Raw genomic sequence first — 23987 nt, 5'->3', positions numbered from 1 at the left:
GGGCTGAGCAAAGCGGTAACATAGCCAATCAACGGTTTGCTAGGACATGGTGGGTTAGAGGTTTGACATGGCAATTGGGAGGCTGACAAGCAAAAGGTAGGCATCGTAGCATTGGCATAGCAAAAGAGCGAGCAAACTAGCATAGCAAAGATAGTAGTGATTTCGAGGGTATGATCATCTTGCCTGCACAGTTGTCAGAGTTGACTGGATCCTCAAAAGCAAACTCAACGGGATCCTCGTTAGCGAACTCGTCTCCCGGCTCTACCCAACAAGACAAACAAGCAACAAGGATACAATCAACCACGTGCAAGACCAAGCAATATGGTGAAATGATGATATGCTATGCGGGATGCGGTGCGGGAAGCAAAAATGTAAGATATGGCAGGAAATGCATGAACCTGGCCTCAACTTGGGATTCCAAGGGTGCCACTGGAAAGATGAGATGAAATCGCTTGAAAAACGATATAAAGAACGCCGGAATCGGAGTTACGGTTTGGAAATGGCAAGCGTTTCAAAAACGACACCGGTCTGCCATTTACATCAAGTAGGCATCTAAATGCAATGAGATGAACATGCTACAGCCACCAAACATGGCATCAAAATACATGGCAGGGATGCACACAAGATGCTTAACAAAAGTCTAGCACTAAGCTACGGCCAAATCATCCATTAACAGGTTCGAACAAGCATGGCAAAAACGCAAATGGTAAACAGATCTCAGACTTGGTGAAATTAACACTTGTCTGGAATTTCAGATCATATAGCCCTCTTCGGAGCATCAAAACAACATGCTACAGGACCTGAACATGTCAAAGAAAGAGATGGCATGGAGCTACTCAATAAGCTTAACAAAAGTCCCTTAGTGACCTTGAGCCAAAAGGGATCACAAAATATACTAACAAGCACACGAACATAGCAAAAACATAATCAGTTTTCAGACTTAGTGAAAACTGGGACATGCTGAAACATAATTCACGAAGGCATGTTTACGAGCTCGATGCACTCACCACGGTGCAAGTCATGGCAAGACAAGCATACATCCATAAAGAAGGCACAAATCACAAGCTAGACATGGCAAGAACAATATCATAGCATGCACGTATCAATTATAATAACATCGGCAAAATCGCAAACAAGTTGACGATCTGCCCAGATTCACAACGAAGCAAAAGTAGAGCTCGATTGACTCAAGCTAGGGTGCTCCATAATTGTAAACAAAGACATGTATGGATAGAGCATAACAAGTTCAACAAAACTCCTTTACTGATCATCCTCAAAAGAGGCACGGATCACTAGGAAATAGCATGAACATATGGCATCATGAACTAAACAATCCCAGGACTTAGTGAAATCTCTAAGTCCCTGAAAACAGATTTACCGGGTGCCTCACTTTGCAAGCTTGCACAAGTCACCACACACATCCTAAAAATGCATGGGTTGCACCTCTGGAAAGATAACAAGATGCTTAACAAAACATATGAAGGACTCACAGGCATATCATGCACACATTAATCATGGCAAAAATGACAAAAGTCTAAGATGAACTAGCAGATCTGACAATTAACTCGCGAAGCCTCCTTCTAACAGCATTTCGGGCATCAAGATGAGCTCAAATGAAAATGATGCAATAGAATGTAATGATGTGCTCGTCGAGACGAACATTTTGATATACTATATGTCCAAAACAGAGCTACGGATGCGAAGATATAGCCGGTCAAAATTAGCACAAAAATTAGGGTTCGGAGGAGAAAAGTCAACCGTCAAATTTCAGATCTCAGATCTGCACGCTTCCCGAGGCTCGCCGGCACGCACTGTTCACCGGAGCACGGAAGTCGAGGTTCATCAGAGAGGAAGAAGACCGGGGCGGCGCCGGGGAGGTCGGAGGAGGCCGGAGCGGCCGGACGGAGGAGGAGGCGGCGGCCGGAGTGGCCGGACGAAGGAGGAGGCGGCGGCCGGGCGGTGGCCCGCGGCGGCGGCGGCGGTGGTGGCCCACGGCGGCGGTGCCCACCGGAGCTGAGGGAGGCGGCGGCGACCGAGGCGAGGAGGCGCGGGGGCGGCTCGGGCTCGCGGGGGCCCGATCTGGGCCTCCCAGGCCGCGGCGGCGGCGAGGTGGCGATGCCACGTGGCGGCGAGCCACTGGCTGCGGGCGGCGGCGGGCGGCGGGTCGGACACGTCCGGCGCGGCGGAGAGGGATTTAGGGTTTCGGGGAGAGGGAGAGATCCGAAATTCGGGGGGGTCCTATTTATAGGCATAAGTGGAGCTAGGAGAGTCCAAATGAGGTGTGGTTTTCGGCCACGCGATCGTGATCGAACGCTCTAGGTGCTGGAGCAGAGTTTGGTGGGTTTTGGGCCAAATTGGAGGGGTGTTGGGCTGCAACACACACGAGGCCTTTTCGGTCCCTCAGTTAACCGTTGGGGTACCAAACGAAGTCCAAATGGTACGAAACTTGACAGGCGGTCTACCGGTAGTAAACCAAGGCCGCTTGGCAAGTCTCGGTCCAATCCGGAAATGTTTAATCCCCACACACGAAAGAAAGCTAGAAATGGCCACCAAAGGAGAACGAAGCGCCGGAATGCAAAATGGACAACGGGGAAAATGCTTGAATGCATGAGACGAACACGTATGCAAATGCAATGCACATGATGACATGATATGAGATGCATGACAACGATAACAACACACTGAGACAAAGACCCGAACCTGAGAAAATAAATATAACTTAACGCCGGAAACGGCAAGAGTTGGAGTACAAATTGGGAAAATTACATCCGGGGTGTTACACCAGCCCTCTATGGTGCGCCCTGGAGGAGTCCTACTCCCTCCGGGAGTAAGATTCCCCCCCCTTCCCTAGATGGTCTAGGAGAGAAGGAAGGGGAGAGAGGGAGGAAGGAAAGGGGGTGCCCCCCCCTTCCTAGTCCAATTCGGGCCAGAGTGGGAGGGGCGCGCGGCCTACCCTGGATGCCTCTCTCTCTCCACTAAAGCCCATTAGGGCCCATATACTCCGTGGGGGGGTTCCGGTAACCCCCCGGTACACCGGTATATGCCCGAGCACACTCGGAACCTTTCCGATGTCCAAACATAGGCTTCCAGTATATTGATCTTTATGTCTCGACCATTTCGAGACTCCTCGTCATGCCCGTGATCACATCCGGGACTCCGAACAACCTTCGGTTCATCAAATCACATAAACTCATAATACCGATCGTCACCGAATGTTAAGCGTGCGGACCCTACGGGTTCGAGAACTATGTAGACATGACCGAGACACTTCATCGGTCAATAACCAATAGTGAAACCTGGATGTTCATGTTGGCTCCAACATATTCTATGAAGATCTTTATCGATCAAACCGCATAACGATATACGATGTTCCCTTTGTCATCAGTATGTTACTTACCTGAGATTCGATCGTCGGTATCTCAATACCTAGTTCAATCTCGTTACCGGCAAGTCTCTTTACTCGTTCCGTAATGCATCATCCCGCAACTAACTCATTAGTCACATTGCTTGCAAGGCCTATATTGATGTGCATTACCGAGAGGGCCCAGAGATACCTCTCTGACAATCGGAGTGACAAATCCTAATCTTGATCTATGCCAACTCAACAAACACCATCGGAGACACCTATAGAGCACCTTTATAATCACAAAGTTACGTTGTGACGTTTGATAGCACACAAAGTGTTCCTCTGGTATTCGGGAGTTGCATGATTTCATAGTCATAGGAACATGTATAAGTTATGGAGAAAGCAATAACAACAAACTAAACGATCATCATGCCAAGCTAACGGAATGGGTCAAGTCAATCACATTGTTCTATAATGATGTTGTCAGAGTAAATAGTCATGGGTAGCCTAGCCGGCTTCCCCTGGCCCTTCTGAAAAAATTACGAGCCCGCCCGGCTCTCAAGAATTCAAGACATAGGGGCCGCCTTCCCCTTGCTGGCTGCCACCCAGGCCGGCTTTCGGAAGGCGGTCCGACTTTAGCCCTCATGAGAAGGCCGACTCCAAGAAGCCGGCCATGAGAAGGCCGACTCCAAGAAGTCGGCTCCCCATAAAGCGGTCAAGGCCGTACCCACGAAAGTTTGCACCTACCTAACGGCGGTGCGACGGGCGTGGCTACAGTAAAGCCTGCCGCCCCCGAATCCTGGAGCATGCCTGGCACAGTGCGCCGTACGGGGTAGGCATGACCCGTCTGGCACGGCACTGTTGCCATGTCGACCCTGGCATCACCCACGACGGGCCGCCAGCGTGGCCCACAGACGGTGGGCCCCCTTTGAGCAGAGAGACGCCCGAAAACGTCCACGCCTCCAACCAGTCGGCCCAAGACAGAGCCGGCTCCCCGCAGCCGGCTTGCCGCTTCCCTCGAAGAGGACGCCCCATTAAGGAGACAAGACGCGGTAAGGCTACAGCGATCGCCTGACAGGCGGCGGTACTATAGCCACGCTTACCACGATGAAGCTCACGTCAACAAGATAAAGCCACAGTAACCAGCCGCCGACCAGGCCCTGGACAGTGGCGCCTGCCTGTCGGCCAAGGGGCCGGCAGCCGGCGGGACCCACCAGTCGGCGGGCCCCAGCAGCTGGCGCAGAAGCCGGCGAGCGCAGTCACAGACGGCTGGGCCCCACGCCCAGCAGGATTACCATTGTACCCCCGGGGGGTAGGCCTATATAAACCCCCCGGAGCACCCATGCAAAGGGTTGGACCCCCTGCTAGTTCTAGACACCCCACGAGGAGAAGAAGCAGGCTAGTTGTGCCCTTCTTCCTCCTCCCCCCAAACAGCTCAAGGAGCGTTGTGTAGCTACTTGATTCATCTAGTGAGCATGCGGAGACCCCGCAAAGCAACAGTAGGGGTGTTATCTCCACGGAGAGCCCTGAAGCTGGGTAAGATCCGCCGGCGTGCATGTCTTCGCCTTATCCCGTTTCCAGGCACCGGCGATGTCTTACTGGCTCCCACAATGATAAGCCACCCGTTGGCATATGTCGCACCTACCACCCGACATTTGGCGCCCACCGTGGGGCCAGGTGCACCGTCGTCCGGAGACCTGTTCTGGACGGGAACCTTATTCCTCCACCGCGAGCGTAGCCAGCCCGGCATGCCCGATGGCGCTTGCCACGACGCGCTGCAAGGCGTCACCAGCATCTGCGCGGCGAGCAGCCTCGCCGATCTCCTCGACGAAACTCTCATATCCAACGAGCTCACCTCCGATGCGGGCACCGACCACCTCGCCAACCTTCTCGGCCAGCTCATGCCTCCAGCGAGCCCGCTGCGGACCTGGAGTCGGTTGGCTCCACTGACCCGATGCCTGTCGACTCCGACACGGCCTCCTACGACACCTTCCCCACCAACGTCACGATCTACAACGACCCGCTTCCTCGAGCCGATGGCTGCGATGCTGTCACCACCGAATTGATGGTTGTCGGCCACGGCGGCCCGGCCGACGAAAGTGCCCGTGACGCCTCACACGCGGCGGCCCATGACTTGCCCGCTCCCCTCCCGGCTAATGCCGACGATGAAGCGCTGGAGGCGCGCCGCCTCGCCCTCCTCGCAGAGGGCCGGAGGCTGGCTTCCGTAAGATGCCTCACTGAGGCCTATCAGCGTGAAGCTGACCGCGCCGCCTTCGGCACGCCGGCCCCGGGCGGGCCAAGCCGGGCCGGCCTTGTCAAGCAACGCGGCACCGTCATAGCCGACACGCTGGGAGTCGACCGCCCGGTCTACGCCACTCCGCTCGAGAACTTGCGTGCCGCCCAGGCGGCCGTAGACGAGTTGGACGGCTTGGAGGCCGAAGACCTCCCCCACATGACCCGGCGCATCCAGCAACTGATCGACGCAGCCGCGCAGCGGCACGAAGCAGACGCCCGCGCGGGAAGCCCTCCCCCGCGCCAAGATCACGGCGCGACATCCCGGACGCCGGCTACGAGCGACACCCGCGCGCGGCGCGAGAAAGAGCCGGCTGCCAGCCGTAGCCGGACCCAAATCTCCATCGAGCGAGACGCGGACGGCCATCCGCGAGCCATGGAATGGCGTGGCGACCCGCCTCCGCCTCCACCCCGTGGAGAGAGATATCCCGCCCCGCCACCAGTGGCGCACCCGACTCTCAGCGGCCGGCTGGGCCGCCGCGAAGGAATCGGCGAGAACGACGCCCGCCATCGGATTGACCGCCTGGCGCGATCCCTGGCGCTGGAAGAAGAAGATGATGTTGGCCCGCCTTGTTTCGGCCCCCGCATCCGCGACGAGCCCTTTCCCAAAGGGTTCTCGCTCCCAAGAGACACGCCCAAGTACAACGGCTCCGTGAAGCCGGAAGATTGGTTGATCGACTACTCCACGGCGGTTAGCATAGCCAACGGCAACCGGCGCGTTGCCGTGAAGTACATGCCCCTCATGCTGCAAGGCACGGCGCGGACCTGGCTCAACAGCCTCAAGCCGCGTAGCATCAACAGCTGGCTAGATTTCACAGAAGCCTTCATCCGCAACTTCACCAGCACCTACAAGCGGGCTCCCAAACCCAGACAGCTCTCCTTGTGCATACAAGGCCCCGCCGAGTCCACTCGCGATTACCTCACGCGTTGGGCCGAGCTCCGCAACTCCTGTGAAGGGGTGCACGAGGTGCAAGCCATAGAATACTTCACAGCCGGATGCCGAGAGGGCACCCTCCTCAAGCACAAGCTCCTCTGCGACGAGCCGGCTACCCTCGACGAGCTTCTGGACATAGCGGACAAGTACGCCACCGCCGACTCCTCGATGAAGACCGAGCTTCGGGTAGACGCGTCCGGAAAGGTACTCAACCTGGCGCCCAAGAAGCCGGCTGGGGATTCTGGCCGACTCCCCCACTCGAACGACCACAAGCGCAAGGGCCCCGCGCCGCCTCCCGCCAGTCGGCAGGTGGCCACAGTCAAAGATGCGCCGCCTGAAGAACGACCGGTGCCCAAGAAGCCCAAGGGCGGCAGGCCGGCTTGGCAGCCCGCCTTCTCCTACGAGCAGACTCTCGACGCCCCTTGCAAGTTCCACAGCGGCGTGAAGCCGTCCAACCACACGACCTGGAAGTGCCACTGGCTCACCCGAATCTCGAAGGGCGAGGGTCTCTTGCCGCCTCCGCCTGCCGGCCCGCCGCCTCCGGCCCCGCCGCCTTCGGCCGCTCGGCCCGCAGTCGGAGCCGTGCATGACGAGTTCCCTAATGAGAAAGCCACCTACATTGTCTTTACAAGCCAGCCCGAAGACCGGCGCAGCAAGCGCCAAGAGCGCCAGGAAGTTAGCGTGGTCGCTGCCAGCCCCGCCGGACACATGCATTGGTCAGAAAAGCCCATCAGCTGGAGCCGGGCCGACCATCCGGAGGTGATGCCGTCTCCCGGCTCTTATGCTTTGGTCTTGGAAGCCACCCTCGCAATGGACAGACGCGCCGCCTGCTTCTCCCGTGTGTTGATAGACGGCAGGAGCAGGATCAACATCCTGTACCATGACACCCTGGAAAAGCTGAACATCAAGACGAAGCAGCTCACGCCTACTCAGACAGTGTTTCATGGCATCGTACCGGGCTTATCCTGTGCCCCCATTGGCAAAATCAAGATCGATGTGCTTTTCAGGGACAACGAGCATTTCCGCCGAGAAGCGATCTGGTTTGAAGTGGTGGACCTGGAGAGCCCTTACCATGCATTGCTTGGCCTACCTGCCTTGGCCAAATTCATGGCAGTTCCCCACTATGCATACCTCCAGATGAAGATACCAAGCACCAAAGGCGTCATCACCATAGCCGGCGATTACAAGAAGTCCTTTGAGTGCGCGGCAGCCAGCAACCGGCTAGCCGAGTCCCTTGTGATTGTCGAAGAGAAGAAGATGCTGGACCGAATCGTGGCCATAGCCGGCAAGCAGCCGGCCGTGTCCCCTGACCCCAAGGAGCATGACGCTCAAGGATCTTTCCAGCCAGCCAAAGAGACGAAGAAGATACCTCTTGACCCCGAGCACTCAGAGAGGTTTGCCGTCATCGGGGCAAACCGGAACAGCAAATAGGAAGGCGAGCTCGCCGATTTCCTCTGTGAGAATCGGGACATCTTCGCATGGTCCCCCAAGGACATGCCGGGTGTTCCGAGGAAATTCGCCGAGCACAGACTACACGTTCGAGAAGACGCAAAGCCAGTCAGACAACCCCTTCGCCGACTGTCGGAGGAGTAACGCAGGATTGTAGGGGAGGAGATAGCCCGGCTCTTGGCGGCCGGCTTCATCATGGAAGTTTTCTTTCCAGAGTGGCTCGCCAACCCGGTCCTTGTGCTAAAGAAGAAAAACAAGTGGCGCATGTGCATAGACTACACAAGTCTCAACAAGGCCTGCCCCAAAGATCCCTTTGCCCTGCCAAGGATAGACCAAGTGGTAGACTCCACAGCCGGATGCGAGCTGTTGAGTTTTTTGGATGCGTACTCCGGATATCATCAGATAAAGCTGGATCCGGACGACCGCCTGAAAACCGCCTTCATCACGCCGTTCGGAGCCTTCTGCTACCTGACTATGACATTCGGCTTGAGAAATGCCGGTGCCACCTTTCAGCGTTGCATGCAGAAGTGCCTCCTCAAGCAGCTCGGCAGGAATGCTCACGTTTACGTGGACGACATCGTGGTGAAGACGGAGAAGCGCGGCACCTTGCTGGGAGACCTCAAGGAAACGTTTGAGAACCTGCGCCAGTTCCAAATCAAGCTTAACCCCGAGAAATGCGTGTTCGGGGTGCCAGCCGGCCAGCTCCTAGGCTTCCTGGTCTCCGAACGCGGCATCGAATGCAACCCGGTGAAGATCAAGGCCATCGAGAGAATGGCGATCCCTACCAAGCTTTGAGACATTCAGAAGTTCACCGGGTGCTTGGCCTCCTTGAACCGCTTCATCAGCCGGCTCGGGGAGAAAGCCCTCCCCCTCTACCGCCTCATGAAGAAGAGCACTCACTTCGAGTGGAACGACCAGGCCGACCAAGCTTTTCACGAGCTAAAGAAGATGCTGGCCACGCCGCCTGTCCTCGCGGCGCCGACTGAGAAAGAGCCCATGCTCCTCTACATCGCCGCAACCAGCCGGGTGGTCAGCACCGTCATCGTAGTCCAGCGCCCAGAAGAAGGCCGAGCCCAGCCGGTCCAGAGACCGGTGTATTATTTGAGCGAGGTGCTATCCGCCTCAAAGCAGAACTACCCGCACTACCAAAAGATGTGTTACGGCATGTACTTCACCGCCAAGAAGCTGAAACCCTACTTTCAAGAGCACCCCATCACGGTCGTATGCACCACCCCGCTAGCCGAAATCATAGGCAGTCGGGACGCATCCGGCCGGGTGGCGAAATGGGCCATCGAGCTGGCCCCCTACACGATCTTCTACCAGCCATGCACTGCCATCAAGTCCCAAGCACTGGCCGACTTCCTCGTCGACTGGACCGAGACCCAGTACCTGCCGCCGGCTCCCGACTCCACCCATTGGCGCATGCACTTCGACGGGTCCAAGATGCACACCGGCTTGGGAGCCGGCGTCGTCCTTACCTCTCCGAAAGGCGACAAGCTCAGATACACGCTACAGATCGACTTTGCCGCCTCCAACAATGTGGCCGAGTACGTGGCGCTCATACACGGGCTCCGGCTTGCCAAAGAACTTGGCATTCGCCGGATCCTATGCTATGGCGACTCGGACCTAGTGGTCCAGCAATCATCCGGCGACTGGGACGCCAAGGACGCGAATATGGCGAGCTGCCGCTTCCTGGTCCAACAACTCAGTGGATACTTTGAAGGATGCGAGTTCCTTCATGTACCACGAGCCGACAACGAGCCAGCCGATGCCCTGGCTCGAATAGGCTCCACTCGGCAAGCAATTTCAACCGGCGTCGCTCTACAACGCCTCCTCAAGCCATCCATCAAGCCGTCTCCAGAGTCCAATTCCATCTTCGTGCCGCCTGACCCCGATGCGGCCGGGTCCGGCTCGAAGAACCAAGTAGGCGACCCCAAGACCCCTGTAGCCGGCCCGGCAACTGCGGCAGCCGGCTCGGGGACTTCGGCAGCCGGCTCGGGGACTGCGGTAGCCGGCCCAGAGACTGCACCAGCACTACAGCCGGCGACCGACTCCAGCACCTCACCGCCCAGCCCGCCCACCCTGGTAGCAGTAGCCACATTGGCGGTAAGAGAAGTCGCGGCTCCATCATGGGCTCAGTCCATCCTCAACTTCCTAGTAAACCAAGACCTGCCGGCTAACGAAACAGAAGCAAGACAAGTCCAACGTCGAGCCGGAGCCTACACAATCGTCAACAGAGAACTAGTCAAGCGCAGTGTCACTGGAATCCTCCAACGGTGCGTCGAGCAAGAGAAGGGCATTGCAATCCTCAGAGACATTCACCAAGGAGAATGCGGCCACCATGCGGCCTCAAGATCACTTGTCGCCAAAGCCTTCCGCCATGGTTTCTTTTGGCCGACTGCTTTGGATGACGCCAAAGAATTAGTTAAACATTGCAAGGGGTGCCAACTCTTCAGCTCCAAGCAACACATGCCGGCCTCGGCACTCAAGACCATTCCCCTCACTTGGCCCTTTGCCGTTTGGGGACTGGACATGTTGGGCCCATTCAAGACGGCGCGCGGCGGCATGACGCATTTTCTCGTCGCCGTGGACAAATTCACCAAGTGGATTGAGGCAAAGCCGATCAAGAAGCTGAATGGGCCAACTGTTGTGACGTTCATTGCAGACATAACAACTCGGTACGGCGTGCCACACAGCATCATCACCGACAATGGCACGAATTTTGCCAAAGGAGCCTTGGCACGTTTCTACGCAGCCCAAGGTATCCGACTGGACTTAGCATCTGTCGCCCACCCGCAGTCAAACGGCCAGGTCGAGCGAGCCAACGGCCTCATCCTCTCCGGCATCAAGCCTCGACTGGTCGTACCTCTGGAGCGCTCAGCCGGCTGTTGGCTCGATGAGCTGCCGGCTGTCCTCTGGAGTCTGCGCACTACACCAAACAAGTCAACCGGCTTCACCCCTTTCTTCCTTGTGTATGGTGCCGAGGCGGTCATCCCAACTGACATCGAGTTCGACTCGCCTCGAGTAACCATGTACACGGAAGCGGAGGCCAAGGAAGCACGAGAAGACGGTGTCGACCTGCTGGAAGAAAGCCGGTTGTTAGCCCTCAGCCGGTCTGCCATCTACCAGCAGGGTTTGCGCCGCTACCACAGCCGGAAAGTCAGGCCAAGATCTTTCCAAGAGGGCGATCTTGTGCTCCGGCTGATCCAGCGAACAGCCGGCCAGCACAAACTCTCGTCCCCTTGGGAAGGCCCCTTCGTCATCAGCAGAGCTCTAGGCAACTAATCCTACTACCTGATCGACGCACAGAAGCCGAAGGCACGCAAGAGAGACGACTCCGGCAAGGAGTCAGAACGACCATGGAACGACAACCTCCTTCGAAGATTTTACAGTTGAAGCGCAGTATGTATCACGCTAACTTTTGTATTAAGTACGAGACAATAGGCCCCCCGAGGAGGACTCGGGGACTGCCATCCCTTATTTATGAACGAAAAGTATCATGCTTATGACCTTGTCATCTCATTTACTTGTTCCGTCCGGCACCGGGTTTGACTAGTCGGCTCGGGGACTGGCCGACTGGAGTTATATTAGAAGTCCTACCCGCAGTCAGACAAGTAGTGTGCCGGCTCCCAAGCCTTCTCTTGCCAAAAGTCACAGTTCGAAGAACCGGCTGTCCGGCTGACAAGAGTTAAAAGCAGGAACGGACGCCCACACGAAAAACGGCTAGGGACTAACGGACTAATATAACAAAAGCCGGTTTTTCTCCCACCGCCGACTGGCTACCAGAGTAGCCGGCCGGCCGGTTTCCATTCACTTCACTTCAATCCAAGAAAGCTCAAGTACTTGCCTCCCCAAAGAGGGAAGGAGGCAAAGGAAAAGGCCTAAGTATAAAAAGCATACGCAAATGGAAACCAAACATGCACATAACAATATTTACATAAAAGACCTCCGAGAGGCCAGCATTCAACATAGTTTGGATACACCCCCAGTGGGTGGAACTGTGAAAACTTAACAAAGATTGTTCAAAGACAACAAGGCAGGAAAGATAAAGACGGTAGGTCAAGCTGGCGGAGCGGCCGACGAGCCAGACTGGTTGGCGGAGACGGTCGTGCCGGCTGAAGGAGCGGCCGGCTGGCGAACTTTGGCTTTATCGCCGCCTCCCGCAGAGGGCGCGCTTCCACGCGCCTCGTTGCTAGAGGCACGGTCGGCCTGAGGTCAGCTGATTATTCCACCAGCCGGCTCGATGTCTTCGTCGTCCTCCTCTTCGTCATCCTCGCCTTCGTCGCTGGAGGCAATCTCCTCCGCCGAGTCCTCGCCCACCACCGGGTTCAGCCCGAACCACTCCTCCGGCTGAGCAACACCATCATCATCGATTTCGGGTGCAAAAATGCTGATGTCGGTGCACTTGGCGATCGTCGAAGCTCGCTGAGCGATAGCCGGCCTCACCTCCTCCAGCTCCGCGTTGGCCTCCATCCGCCAGGTGCGCAGCTGGTCCAGGCTCAGCCCTGGGTACCAAGCCCGAACGAACTCCAACGCCCGCCCGGCTCCGAGGCGGGCCGCCGACGCCTTCCAAGCCTCAAAGCGACCAACTGCGACCTCCAGCCAATCGGCAGCAGCTTGGGGTGTGGGGGATCGTCTCGCCGGGCCAGAGGGCGGCCAACACTTGCGCCCCGGCACGTTGGAGCCGGCGAAGCATCCGATGAGCCGGCTGCAACCGCGCCTGGATAGCCAGGAGCTGCTCCTCAAGTGTCCGGTTCGCATCCGGCACGATGTTGGCCCCCGCCTGACGACGCGCCTCGCGATGGGCCTCAATGCTTTGGGCGGCAAAGGCGGAGTAGCCGGGGAAGTAGTCTGCACCAAAAACAAGCAACAGCTCAAGATAAGTCAAAAAACCCAAGCGGCAAGGGGCAGGGGAGGGCCGAGGAAGGCAGCTTACCGTCGATCAAGTCCTCGATCCGGCCGAAGCCTTCGTCCAGGGCTCGCCGGGTCTCAGACCAGCTCGCTGCCGCCATCTCATACTCCGCCATCAAGGCGGCTTCACTTTCTTGCGCCGCCTGCAGGCCGCTTTGTGGCTCTCCTCTTGGTCGGCCAGCTTCTTGGCTAGGCGATCCCGTTCCTGGACCAAGGCAGCGCACTCGGCCTCCTTGGTGTGAAGGGCGGCCTTCGCTTCGCCAAGCTCCTTCCTCAAGTCGGCATTGGCCCCTGAAGACAAAGAAAGAGAAAAATCAATAAGGAAAGAGTCGTCAAGAAAGATCCGACCCGACTGCGCGGCAGTCGGCCCGAATCTCGGGGACTACACCCAGTGGGTGCGCTGACGCGCCCCCACATGAGACAAACAAGATCAAGTACTTACTTCGGCTGTCGGCCAGGTCATCGGTCCTCCGGCTCAACTCCCGAGCCTGGGAGTTGAAGGCGGCAGCACGGAGGTTGTGATATTCCTGAAAGTTCAGACAAAAAGCAAAGTAAGGTAGCCGTCGAGAAATATCCGACCCAACTGCGCAGCAGTCGGCCCGAATCTCGGGGACTACACCCAGTGGGTGCGCTGACGGGCCCCCACGGAAGAAATTAAGAAAGCAAAGCAGCCAAGAATGAAGGACTCACCCGGATAGTGGCTCGTGTTGACAAGAACTCCTGGGTGAACTGTTGCAGCAGGGCGGCCTGAGCTTGCAGCCAGCTCCGGACCCCTTGAGCCGCCACATTCAGCTCGCCAGTTCCCCCGCTGGGAGTCCACTCGGACGTGGCAGTGCTGGCCGCCTCCAGATCTTCCGCCGACTGGCCTGCGCCCGCGGCTCGGTGCAACTCCGGCGGAGCGGCGCCTCCCCCTGCGCGCAGGCCCGTCGCCGGCTGCACCTCGGCTGGCTCTGTTCTCCGGCTCACCTCCGGTCGGCCCCTCTGGCGCCGCTGATGATTGACCGCCTTGGCCCGCTCCGGTTGGCGCTACTGGCGGCGCTCTCCCCGCCAAGGCCACGGGGTCCTCCCCCCTCTCCAACAGCGGCGGGTCTTGGACGATCTCCTCCGCCAAGGGCAATGGGGTGTCAGGGGCTACGGCTCGGAGAGGAATGGCGAGCAGCGGAGGCTGGCTGCGCGAGCTTTCCGCCTCCGTCTCCGTGGTAGTCGCCTCCGTCTGGGCCTTGGCTGCCTCTTCGGCCTGCTCCCTCGCCGCCTGGGCGGCCGCCTTCTCCACCGCCTCGCGCTCCTCCCGCGCTTCACGGGCGTTCCGCTCTGTGGCCTCCCTGAGATCAGCGCGGGGTCCACGCGGCGGGAGCTCGAAGACCCTCCAGCCGGCCCCACGACGGAGCCGCCCGGACCCCGCTCAAGGGAAAGTGGCGCCCTGTCCAGCAAGCGAGGAAAGGTTAAGAAGAATATTCGAAGAGAAAGAGAATGATGACGAGCATGCGGCAAGGCAGTTGAAGGCTTACGCTGAGACCGCCGGAGGCTATTTCACCGCCTTGCGGAAGCGGGCCGCTTTCGCAGCCGCCTCGCCTCGCTTGGTCGCCGCGGCGGAGGCTTTGGACTTCTTCGGCCGACTGCCAAAGAGGCCTAAAGCGGCCCGGCGCTTCTGTGCGCCGCCGCCGGCAGCCGGCGCGATAGACGAGCCCACGCCCTGATGGTCGGCCGCCGACTGTCGATGCAGGGCGACTTCGGCTTCGAATTCGTCCGGCCAGTCCTCGAAGCTCGCGGTGAACCTTGAGCCTCCGGGCTCGGCACTGTCCCCCACGACGGCGTCTTCCATGGCGGCCGCCCCCAAGTCCGGGTCGTCAACATCATCCACCGTGCGGTCGGGGGTATACTGGCGTTCAATTCCCGCCGCCCCAGCCGGCGGCGCAAGAAGAGGGTTCTGCTCAAAAGAACCGACTAGTCAGAAGCCGGCCGTCATGAAGCCGGCCGACGACAAAAAGAAGATAGAGAGAGAAGCTTACCACGGGCGGAGGATTGGCGTGAGAATACGGCGCCTTGCCGTATTGCCAGTCCCCGGCGAGCTTGCAGTTGGCGATGTAGTTAACCATGAGCGCCACCTCCGCGTGGGGCATTTCCCATGTGCTTAGCCGGCTTGGGTCGAAGCGGCCGCTCATCTGACACATCATATGGGGCCGGCTTTCGAGAGGAAGGATCCGGCGCTCCACAAAGGCGGCCACCAAGTCGGCCCCGCGCAGGCCTTCCGACTGAATCATCACCCGAAGCCGGGAGATGGCGGCGTTCCCGGCCGGGGACAATGACCGGGACCGGAAGCTCCACGAGGGCTGCCTCTCAGCCGGCGGGCTGGCTACGTAAGCCGGCAGGTTGATGTAGTCTCCTTGCTCGGTGATGTTCTTCACATAGAAATAACATCTCTACCAGACCTTCACCGACTGGATCAGGGGGATGGGCGGGAACGGGTTGTTCTCGCTCGCCCTCCTCATGGCGATGAAGGCTCCGCAGGGGGCGGGCACGCCGGCGACGACTGTGCCGAGCTTGCTCTGGAAGAACTCTCCCCAGAGCTCCAGCGTGGGGAGCATCCCCAAGAAGCCTTCGCAGAAGGAGACGAAGGCTGACAGCAGCATCACCGCATTGGGCGTAAGGTGATGCGGCTGGAGGTTGTAGAACTCCAGGAAAGAGTGCAGAAACCCGCCCGCCGGAAGGCCGAAGCCGCGCAGGCAGTGCGAGCGGAAGACGACCCGCTCGCCCTCCTCCGGTGCCGGCGAGATCTCCTTCTCCGGCGCCAGGCGAACCTGTACGCGGTCGGCGCCGGGCAGGCGCCGGGTCTGGCAGAGGAACTCCACATGGTCTTCATGGACGTTGGAGCCGTCCCACGAGCTTGACAACACCATGGGAGCGAGGTGGTGTAGAGACGCGACGGCGCCGAGACGGGAAGCTGTGACGGCGGCAAGAGGAAGAAGACGAGGGTTAGGAGGGGCGGAGCGGGAGAGAGCGTGCGAACCTCTGTCGCTCTCCCTCCTCCCCCTACTTATAGGCTCACGTGGCGGAGCCGAGGAGGCGCGGCATGGGGAAGTGTGGGGATCGATCGTGCCCACTCCCCACGTCCCGCGATTATCGAGCCTTAACGGCGAAACAAAACTGCCTCGGGAAGGCGAGCGGCCCCTATGGGCCACGGAAGATCCGCGCCCGGACCAAGGCTCGCGAGTGGCGGGCCCGGGCCTGCGGCGGCGTCCCGTCGCGTGCGTGCGCTCGCAGGATCTCGCTGCCATGTGGCCGCGGGAGGGCCCGTGGTCAGCACGCGGGTCCCCCCCCTCTCCCCTCCCGCCTACAGGACGCGGGGCTTTCTGAAGTCGGCACACGCCCGCTAAGCCGGCTCTTCAGGATGGGAAGCTGACCCAACTTCTCGTCCCCCTGCTCGCCTCGAAGCTCGATCAGCTTCGGGGACTACTGTCGGAGTAAATAGCCATGGGTAGCCTAGCCGGCATCCCCTGGCCCTTCTAAAAAAATTACGAGCCCGCCCGACTCTCAAGAATTCAAGACATAGGGGCCGCCTTCCCCTTGCTGGCTGCCACCCAGGCCGGCTTTCGGAAGGCGGTCCGACTTTAGCCCTCATGAGAAGGCCGACTCCAAGAAGCCGGCCATGAGAAGGCCGACTCCAAGAAGCCGGCTCCCCATAAAGCGGTCAAGGCCGTACCCACGAAAGTTTGCACCCACCTAACGGCGGTGCGACGGGGCGTGGCTACAGTAAAGCCTGCCGCCCCCGAATCCCGGAGCACGCCTGGCACAGTGCGCCGTACGGGGTAGGCATGACCCGTCTGGCGCGGCACTGTTGCCATGTCGACCCTGGCATCACCCACGATGGGCCGCCAGCGTGGCCCACAGACGGTGGGCCCCCTTTGAGCAGAGAGACGCCCGAAAACGGCCACGCCTCCAACCAGTCGGCCCAAGACAGAGCCGGCTCCCCGCAGCCGGCTTGCCGCTTCCCTCGAAGAGGACACCCCATTAAGGAGACAAGACGCGGTAAGGCTACAGTGATCGCCTGACAGGCGGCGGTACTGTAGCCACGCTTACCACGATGAAGCTCACATCAACAAGATAAAGCCACAGTAACCAGCCGCCGACCAGGCCCTGGACAGTGGAGCCTGCCTGTCGGACAAGGGGCCGGCAGCCGGCGGGACCCACCAGTCGGCGGGCCCCAGCAGCTGGCGCTGAAGCCGGCGAGAGCAGTCACAGATGGCTGGGCCCCGCGCCCAGCCGGATTACCATTGTACCCCCTGGGGGTAGGCCTATATAAACCCCCCGGAGCACCCATGCAAAGGGTTGGACCCCCTGCTAGTTCTAGACACCCCACGAGGAGAAGAAGCAGGCTAGCCGTGCCCTTCTTCCTCCTCCCCCCAAACAGCTCAAGGAGCATTGTGTAGCTACTTGATTCATCTAGTGAGCATGCGGAGACCCCGCAGAGCAGCAGTAGGGGTGTTATCTCCACGAAGAGCCCCGAAGCTGGGTAAGATCTGCCGGCGTGCATGTCTTCACCTTATCCCGTTTCCAGGCACCGGCGATGTCTTACTGGCTCCCACAATGATAAGCCACCCGTTGGCATATGTTGCACCTACCACCCGACAGATGTGATACCGTTAATCGAATGACAACTCATGTCTATGGCTAGGAAACTTAACCATCTTTGATTCAACGAGCTAGTCAAGTAGAGGCATACTAGTTACACTCTGCTTGTCTATGTATTCACACATGTACTAAGTTTCCGGTTAATACAATTCTAGCATGAATAATAAACATTTATCATGATATAAGGAAATATAAATAACAACTTTATTATTGCCTCTAGGGCATATTTCCTTCAGTCTCCCACTTGCACTAGAGTCAATAATCTAGATTACACAGTAATGATTCTAACACCCATGGAGTCTTCGTTCTGATCATGTCTCCCTCCTTGACTTGATCGCGGATGGAATTGAAGCGTCTCTTGATGTGCTTAGTTCTCTTGTGAAATTTGGATTCTTTTGCCAAGGCAATTGCACCAGTATTGTCACAAAAGATTTTCATTGGACCCGATGCACTAGGTATGACACCTAGATCGGATATGAACTCCTTCATCCAGACTCCTTCATTGCTGCTTCCGAAGCAGCTATGTATTCCGCTTCACACGTAGATCCTACCACGACGCTCTCCTTGGAACTGCACCAACTGACAGCTCCACCATTTAATAAAAACATGTATCCGGCTTGTGACTTAGAGTCATCCGGATCAGTGTCAAAGCTTGCATCGATGTAACCATTTACGACAAGCTCTTTGTCACCTCCATATACGAAAACATAATCCTTTTCAGGTATTTCAGGATGTTCTTAACCGCTGTCCAGTGATCCACTCCAGGATTACTTTGGTACCTCCCTACTAGACTGATAGCAAGGCACACATCAGGTCTGGTACATAGCATTTCATACATGATAAAGCCTATGGCTGAAGCATAGGGAACACCTTTCATTTTCTCTCTATCTTCTGCAGTGGCCGGGCATTGTGTCTGACTCAACTTCACACCTTGTAACAAAGGCAAGAACCCTTTCTTTGCTTGATCCATTTTCAACTTCTTCAAAACTTTACCAGGGTATGTGCTTTGTGAAAGTCCAATTAAGCGTCTTGATATATCTCTATAGATCTTGATGCCTAATATATAAGAAGCTTCACCAAGGTCTTTCATTGAAAAATTCTTATTCAAGTATCCATTTAAGCTATTCAGAAAATCAGTATCATTTCCGATCAACAATATGTCATCTACATATAATATTAGAAATGCTACAGAGCTCCCACTCACTTTCCTGTAAATACAGGCTTCTCCAAAAGACTGTATAAAACCATATGCTTTGATCACACTATCAAAGTGTATATTCCAACTCTGAGAGGCCTGCACCAGTCCATAAATGGATCGCTAGAGCTTGCGCACTTTGTTAGCACCTTTTGGATCGACAAAACCTTCTGGTTTCATCATATACAACTCTTCTTTAAGATATCCATTAAGGAATGCAGTTTTGACACCCATTTGCCAAATTTCATAATCATAAAATGCGGCAATTGCTATCATGATTCGGACGGACTTAAGCATCGCTACATGTGAGAAGGTCTCATCGTAGTAAAATCCTTGAACTTGTCGAAAACCTTTTGCAACATGTCGAGCTTTGTAGACAGTAATATTACCATCAGCGTCAGTATTCTTCTCGAAGATCCATTTATTCTCTATGGCCTGCCGATCATCAGGCAAGTCAACCAAAGTCCATACTTTGTTCTCATACATGGATTCCATCTTAGATTTCATGGACTCAAGCCATTTTGCAGAATCTTGGCTCATCATCGCTTCCTCATAGTTCGTAGGTTCGTCATGGTCAAGTAACATGACTTCCAGAACAGGATTACCATACCACTCTGGTGCGGATCTTACTCTGGTTGACCTACAAGGTTTGGTAGTAACTTGATCAGAAGTTTCATGATCATCATCATTAGCTTCCCCACTTACTGGTGTAGGAATCACTGGAACTGATTTTAGTGATGAACTACTTTCTAATAAGGGAGAAGGTACAATTACCTCGTCAAGTTCTACTTTCCTCCCAGTCACTTCTTTCGAGAGAAACTCCTTCTCTAGAAAGGATCCATTCTTAGCAACGAATATCTTGCCTTCGGATCTGTGATGGAAGGTGTACCCAGCAGTCTCCTCTGGGTATCCTATGACGACACATTTCTCCGATTTGGGTTCGAGCTTATCAGGTTGAAGCTTCTTCACATAAGCATCGCAACCCCAAACTTTAAGAAATGACAACTTGGGTTTCTTGCCAAACCACAGTTCATAAGGTCTAGCCTCAACGGATTTAGACGGTGCCCTATTTAACATGAATGCAGCAGTCTCTAAAGCATAACCCCAAAAGGATAGTGGTAAATCAGTAAGAGATATCATAGATCGCACCATATCTAGTAAAGTACGATTACGATGTTCGGACACACCATTACGCTGTGGTGTTCCAGGTGGCGTGAGTTGCGAAACTATTCCGCATTGTTTCAAATGAAGACCGAACTCGTAACTCAAATATTCTCCTCCACGATCAGATCATAGAAACTTTATTTCCTTGTTACGATGATTTTCCACTTCACTCTGAAATTCTTTGAACTTTTCAAATGTTTCAGACTTATGTTTCCTTAAGTAGATATACCCATATCTGCTCAAATCATCTGTGAAGGTGAGAAAATAATGATATCCACCACGAGCCTCAATGTTCATTGGACCACATACATCAGTATGTATGATTTCCAATAACTTTGTTGCTTGCTCCATTGTTCCGGAGAATAGAGTTTTAGTCATCTTGCCCATGAGGCATGGTTCGCAAGTACCAAGTGATTCATAGTCATGTGATTCCAGAAGTCCATCAGAATGGAGTTTCTTCATGCGCTTTACACCAATATGACCTAAACGACAGGGCCACAAATAAGTTGCACTATCATTATCAACTCTGCATCTTTTGGCTTCAACACTATGAATGTGTGTATCACTACTATCAAGATTTAGTAAAAATAGACCACTCATCAAGGGTGTGTGACCATAAAAGATATTACTCATATAAATGTAACAACCATTATTCTCCGATTTAAATAAATAACCGTCTTGCATATAACAATATCCAGATATAATGTTCATGCTCAATGTTGGCACCAAATAACAATTATTTAGGTCTAAAACTAATCCCGGAGGTAGATGTATAGCTAGCGTGCCGTCGGCAATCACATCGACTTTGGAACCATTTCCCACGCGCATTGTCACCTCGTCCTTAACCAATCTTCGCTTAATCTGTCGCCCTTGTTTCGAGTTGCAAATATTAGCAACTAAACCAGTATCAAATACCCAGGCACTACTGCGAGCATTAGTAAGGTGCACATCAATAACATGTATATCAAATATAACTTTCACGTTCCCATCCTTCTTCTCCGCGAAATACTAAGGGAAGTTCCACTTCCAGTGACTAGTCCCTTTGCAGTAGAAGCACTCAGTCTCAGGCTTAGGTCCAGACTTGGGTTTCTTCACTTGAGCAGCAACTGTCTTGATGTTCTTCTTGAAGTTCCCTTTCTTCCCTTTACCCTTTTTCTTGAAACTGGTGATCTTGTTGACCATCAACACTTGTTGCTCCTTCTTGATTTCTACCTCCGCGGCCTTTAGCATTGCGAAGAACTCAGGAATCGTCTTATCCATCCTTGCATATTATAGCTCATCATGAAGCTCTCGTAGCTTCGTGGCAGTGATTGAAGAACTCTGTCAATGACACTATCATCAGGGAGATTAACTCCCAGCTGAGTCAAGTGGTTGTGGTACCCAGACATTCTGAGTATATGTTCACTGACAGAACTATTCTCCTCCATTTTGTAGCTGTAGAACTTATTGGAGACTTCATATCTCTCAATCCAGGCATTTGCTTGAAATATTAACTTCAACTCCTGGAACATCTCATATGCTCCATGACGTTCAGAACGTCGTTGAAGTCCCGGTTCTAAGCCGTAAAGCATGGCACACTGAACTATCGAGTAGTCATCAGCTTTGCTCTGCCAGGTGTTCACAACATATGGCGTTGCTCCTGCAGCGGGTTTGTTACCTAGCGGTGCTTCTAGGACGTAATTCTTCTGTGCAGCAATGAGGATAATCCTCCAGTTATGGACCCAATCCATGTAGTTACTACCACCATCTATCAACTTAGCTTTCTCTAGGAACGCATTAAAATTCAACGGAACAACAGCACGGGCCATCTATCTACAACAACATAGACATGTAAAATACTATCAGGTACTAAGTTCATGATAAATTAAAATTCAATTAATCAAATTACTTAAGAACTCCCACTTAGATAGACATCTCTCTAATCATCTAAGTGATCACATGATCCATATCAACTAAACCATGTCCGATCATCACGTGAGATGGAATAGTTTTCAATGGTGAACATCACTATGTTGATCATATCTACTATATGATTCACGCTCGACCTTTAGGTCTCAGTGTTCCGAGGCCATATCTGCATATGCTAGGCTTGTCAAGTTTATCCCGAGTATTTTGCGTGTGCAAAACTGGCTTACACCCGTTGTATGTGAACGTAGAGCTTATCACACCCGATCATTATGTGGTGTCTCGGCACGATGAACTATAGCAACGGTGCATACTCAGGGAGAACACTTATACCTTGAAATTTAGTGAGAGATCATCTTATAATGCTACCGCCGAACTAAGCAAAATAAGATGCATAAAGGATAAACATCACATCCAATCAATATAAGTGATATGATATGGCCATCATCATCTTGTGCCTTTGATCTCCATCTCCAACCCACCGTCATGATCACCATCGTCACCGGCTTGACACCTTGATCTCCATCGAAGCGTCGTTGTCGTCTCGCCAACTATTGCTTCTACGACTATCACTACCACTTAGTCATAAAGTAAAGTAATTACATGGTGATTGCATTTCATACAATAAAGCGACAACCATATGGCTCCTGCCAGTTGTCGATAACTGTGTAACAATACATGATCATCTCATACAATAAAATTTAGCATCATGTCTTGACCATATCACATCACAACATGCCCTACAAAGACAAGTTAGACGTCCTCTACTTTGTTGTTGCAATTTTTACGTTGCTGCTACGGGCTGAGCAAGAACCGTTCTTACCTACGCATCAAAAACCACAACGCGGTATAGTGATTGCTTTTTGATCTTCAGAAAGAACCTTGTTCATTGAATCCAATTGAACTAAAGTTGGAGAAACTGGCACCCACCAGCCACCTATGTGCGAAGCACGTCGGTCGAACCAGTCTCGCCTAAGCGTACACGTAATGTCGGTCTGGGCCGCTTCATCCAACAATACCGCCGAATCAAGAAACAACTAGTGACGGCAAGCAATATGTATATACCCACGCCCACAACTCCTTTGTGTTCTACTCGTGCATATAACATCTACACATAAACCTGGCTCGGATGCCACTGTTGTGGAACGCAGTAATTTCAAAAAAATCCTACGCACATGCAAGATCATGGTGATGCATAGCAATGAGAGGGGATAGTATTGTCTACGTACCCTCGTAGACAGTAAGCGGAAGTGTTATGATAACGCGGTTGATGTAGTCGTACGTCTTCACGGTCGACCAATCCTAGTACCAAAAGTACGGCACCTCCATGATCTGCACACATTTGGCTCGGTGACGCCCCACAAACTCACGATCCAACAGAGTGTCGAGGGAGAGCTTCGTCAGCACGACGGCGTGATGATGGTGATGATGATGCTACCAGAACAGGGCTTCGCCTAAGCACCGCTACAATATGACCGAGGTGGATTATGGTGGAGGGGGGCACCGCACACGGCTAAGGGTGTGTTTGCTTTCTGTCATGGGATGGAACGTAGTGGGTCGGACCCATCCAGAAAAACCATTCTCGTGTTTGGCTCGTCATAGGAACCGGAACCCACCAGTTCCCACGAACGGCATATTCGCCCATTTTCCCGAACCAGGCCGTTCCTCGAAAACGAGCGGACCACGCGGAACGCCTCTCTGCCCCGACTCTGATCCTCTCCCTCGTCTATCTCCGCCTTGGTGTGCCGCCAGCTGCCACCCCTCGTCTCTCTCCCCATCTAATCTGCGACGCCGTCGGCCACTCTCGCGTCTCGCCCTCTCCGGTGCCGCCACTCCCTCCCCAATCTTGCGCGCGGCGCCACTAGCAGCCCCACCGCACGCGGCGTGAATCGCCACCGCCGCATCCTCGCGTTGGTGCTTCTTGCCGTCACGCTCGCGGCCCTCTCACTCGTTTTCTTCAGCCAAGCAGGGAGACCAGGCAGCCCTCTCAGTCGCCTTCTTCAGCCGGTCGAGCGCACCTGAAGTGCCCATCTTCGGTCGCCGCGAGCTCGCGCACGTCGTTCTTCTGGTTCTGGTTTCCCTCATCTCTCTTGGTGCGGCAGCGGCGTGCGGCATACATGATACATGCACTAGGCAATGACTCAGCTGCGCAGCAAACAACA

This window comes from Triticum dicoccoides, chromosome 6A (genome assembly GCF_002162155.2).
Source record: "Triticum dicoccoides isolate Atlit2015 ecotype Zavitan chromosome 6A, WEW_v2.0, whole genome shotgun sequence".
Lineage (NCBI taxonomy): Eukaryota > Viridiplantae > Streptophyta > Magnoliopsida > Poales > Poaceae > Triticum > Triticum dicoccoides.
The sequence above is the reverse complement of the archived record's forward strand: the minus strand, read 5'-3'. Positions refer to the sequence as shown.